The sequence below is a fragment of the Balaenoptera ricei genome, chromosome 18, assembly GCF_028023285.1.
Source record: "Balaenoptera ricei isolate mBalRic1 chromosome 18, mBalRic1.hap2, whole genome shotgun sequence".
In the NCBI taxonomy this organism is placed as follows: domain Eukaryota; kingdom Metazoa; phylum Chordata; class Mammalia; order Artiodactyla; family Balaenopteridae; genus Balaenoptera; species Balaenoptera ricei.
Window position 1 is genome coordinate 64,130,416 of NC_082656.1, and position 4,418 is coordinate 64,134,833.

Consider the following 4,418-nt stretch of genomic DNA (forward strand, 5'->3'; position numbering starts at 1 on the left):
GAAATCTACTCTTACACTCCCATTTGGACTTGAATCTAACAGAGGCTTCCCTAATGAGAACTGGAAGACACTGAGTTGATAGACTGTTGAATAGGGAAATGGGCTTTTCTACTCTTGGATTAAGCTGACACCCAGAGTGGTACTTCTACCTGAGATCTCCCACCACCCATGCTCATGCTACATCCCTACATGTTGAATAAGACCTGTGAATGTGAAAAAAAAGAAGACTACTGTTCACTAAGGAATTCAGTTCTCATCACGAAGATGAGATCTCTTTGAGTTTTAAGTTCATAACCCTCTTCTTTTCAAGCTTTAAATAATACCAAAGTTCTTAACTTGCTTTCAAGAAGGGGATCTCTTGTAGCCTTTGTGTGTTCATAAAATTCAGAATCATATACATAAATAAAGTTCATATATACATACAATTAATTCAGAATCATATATACAATGATGTTAATATTCAATTACGATAAAGCATTAGTTCCTTCTACCTTTTATGGCAGCTGTCATTATCTTGCCTGACAAAATGTTAATCTATATGTTAAAGTCACCAACAATACTACACTGTCTACAAAATGAAATATGCATCCTTCTATAATCCTCAGCAGAAACTGTGATCCTAAGTCTTCCCAGTCTCTTCTTTCAATACTTCCCTATATACGTAATGTTTCTACAAAATGGGACAATCTGCTGTTCCTTAAATATGCCCTGTATTTACAATCTCATTTGAAACTTTGCTTACGCTCTTTACACAGCCTGAAGTGTGTTTCCAGTCTTCTTTATTTTATCTCAGTTCTGAAGCTTACTTAAAACATGCATTCAAAGAAATACTTGGGACGCATGACTTCTGGAATCGTGGCTTGGGGAATTCTGTGGACCCTCACCCAACTAAAACAAACGTAAGTGGTAAAAATTAGAAAAATATATAAATAAATGAACAACTAACCAACCAGCCATTTAAAGTATCTGTAAATTGACCTAAGGGCATACAATAAATGTGAAGCCTGTATTGAAGAAAATTTACTAAATCTTGTAAAACTGTGAGTCTGTGGCATTTGAGCCATGACCCCTCTGCCCCAGTGAATTAGACAGAAGCTACATTCTGAGTGGGTGACCAAGAATCTCTTCCTACAGATTCCAGTCAAGGGCAGCAGTGCCTCCCCAGGGGAGGCAGGGTACCTGCAGGTCTCACCTCCACATGTCCACATTTCGGAGACTAAATTATGGGCGAGAGCAGCCCAGGGTTTAGGGACTCCCTTTTCCATCCAGTCCCCACTCACAGGATGGAACTTCTACACCAGACATAGCAGGCCAAGAGACTGGGACCCCAGTCACCTCACTTCAACTCGCTTGTGGGGTGGGAGGTTCCACACCCTGAGAAGGAAGCCTTGAACAGAGACTACCGCTCCTGACCAGCTCCTTCCTCACAGAACGGGGGCATCACTCTGAGAGACGTGGTCCTCTGTCCCTGCACCCAGCTCTGGAATAGTGACTCAGACATTTTTCCCAGGGGGAGAGGCAGGCCATAAAACAGAGAGGTCTGAAGCTCTCCCCAAGTGACCCAACTTTTTTGGGACAGAACACAGGGAAGTTCCAGCCTAAGGGTGCTCTCAAAAACAGTGGAGATTTGGTGGCAAGCAATTAAGAGCTGGTAGTTCCACATGAGCAACAAGCTAAAGGTGGCCAGCTAATTTAATAGTGAAAACCAGTGAGAAAGACAAGAATCCCTCCTGGATTCAGAACAAGTCTGAAAGGCTACCCTCAAAAACTGCCAGTTCTGCACATATTAGGTAATCAACCATTCATGTTAACATGACTTAGGGAAAGAACCAAAACTTTTCACCAATTTGACCATCATTTTCTGTATTTTCCTAAAATTATAATTGCATAAATTATATTTAACTGCATAAATTGTACCTTAAAAATCTATAGATCTTTAACTTAGAGGAGACAATATAACACAGATTGTTTATGTCCTAAAATAAACCAACAAAAGGAAATAATCTTGTAGCCACATGTTAGATATGATAAAAATATTAAAAGGGATCTAAGATGTATTTGGAAAGAATTAGGAAAAATGAAAACCTATAAATCTAAAATAAAGAATTTTTGAATTATAGACAAAAAATATAAGATAATTTAGGTTAAAAGAGCATGTGTAGATTATATTTATTATGTATAATTAACATATTTGTTTTTGATTTATATAAATGCAAGAGATAACTTACTATTTTTACTTGAAGTTTTATGAATTGAAATGATGACTCATAGATGTTTTAGTTTTCTGATTTGTTCATAGTTTTAACACTGGAGAAAATATTTTCCAGAAATGATTATAATCACATTGGATGTGTACTATATTTAGCAAGGCATTATATAATGTTTTTCATCTGACATGAAACATCTGGAGGCACAAATCAGCAATGGCTTCTGTTTCTTACTTTAGATAATTACATACAAATCTTAATTCATAAAGCTTCTGCTTATTACAGGATAGAAAATAAGTAAATAAAATTGTGTGGGGAATGAAATGTGCATTTCAAAAAAATAGTGAAATAAGAATATTTTAAGGATTCTTTACAAATATTTACAGTTGCATTAAATATATCATTTTTTAAATTTTAACAATTCTTGGCACTCATAAAAAATGTACAAATTAAATATAAAAAAATAGAAATATCATATGGGACAACAACACAACAGACATGTTTTAAAATTTGAAAATAAGTAATAAAATGTATTAACTACTTTCCCTTCCACCTAGCTATTCAGTTCAAAATCAACATATGGTTGACCCTTGAACAACATGGATTTGAACTTCATGAGTCCACTTGTACACAGGTTTTTTTCAATTACACACACTACAACATGATCCACTGTTGAATCCAAAGATGTTGAACCACAGATACAGAGGGCAGACCATAGGACTCGATCATCCCCATATTTTGGTGTCAGAGGCAGGTCCTAGAACCAATCCTCTGTGGATACTGAGGAAAGACTGTAGGTGAATTTTCGAATGTGCAGTTTTCAGTGTCCCTGACCTCTTCTTTGTTCAAGGGTCAAGGTAATTAAATTTATAACTTTCTTGGTTCCTGTTCTGTTACTGAGCGCAGACTCTATTTTACTTAAATGTAAATATTCTTCTGAGAGGTGACAACTGAAATAGTCACCATAAGCAGGTGGTAGCACAATGAAAACAAAAGTTAATGACATCTCTGTACCAGTGTGCAAACAATGATATGGGAAGGCGAAATATTCTATTTATTGTGGTAGGAGTGAGATTAAGTGATAACCAATCTTCTATCCTGTAGAGCCATAGTAATGACAGACCTTTATTAGAGGGACTGTACACATCCTCTCCATGTAGGCTGTTACCTACGCCACTCCACCTCCATCCTTGCTTCCGTCCTTTGGGAGAATTACTGCCTCTCAATGCTTACAGAGATCTCAGGAGCAAAGGAAGAATAGGACTTGACCAGCACTGAGTAAGAGAAATAACTGTCTTATTTTGTAAAGGGCACACAGGGTGGGTCCCAGTTGATTGGGATAAATAGTGGGGGAAAGAGATGAAAGAAGTAGAATTATCTGAAAATCATTCAGGCAGTCATACAGGTTTTCTTGGACAATGATGTATCTGGCACTTGCTTTCTCCAGCTCCCAGAGGGAGGACTGCACCTCATCTCAATTACCCACCAGAATAAGGAAATGCTTCCTGCATCAGAGAAAACTGCATGTCTCAGGGTTCTCAAGGTTCCCAGGCACAGGGAAGCTGGCTTTCCCAGATCAGTACCATAAGTAGCTGGCACACCAATTCCAGATAACCTTGTGCCAAGCAGCCTTTACATTCCTCACAGGCAAGTCTTATCCTATTAAAAGTAGGAGCCATAAGAGAGAAAAGGGTCCCAGCACAGGAATTCAGATCTACACTGGCCCAGCAAAGACCTGACCATACCACTCTCCCATTAGTTTTCTATGCTGCACAGATTCACAAACTTGATGGCTTAAAACAACACACATTTATTATCTCACAATTTCCACTGGTCAAAAGACTGGGCACTCCTTAGCTGTGTTCTCTGCTCAAGGTCTCACAAGTCTGATATCCAGGTGTAGGAGGGCTGCCGTCTCATTTGGAGGTTTGATCAGGGAAAAAGCTACTTCCAGACTCTCTCTGTTTGTTGCCAGAATTAATCCCCTTGTGCTTCAACTCCTAGAGACCAGACCTCTCCATAGGCAGTTCACAATATGCTGTTTGATTTTCCAAGACCAAGAATAAAGTGCCTTTCACCTCAGGAAGAGCCCATGCCCTCTTTAGAGGGCTTTCACCTAACTAAGTCAGTTCTACTGGAAACTCCCTTTTGGTTAACTCAGAATCAACTGATTTGGGCTCCTAATTACATCTGAAACCTCGCCCTTTCTCA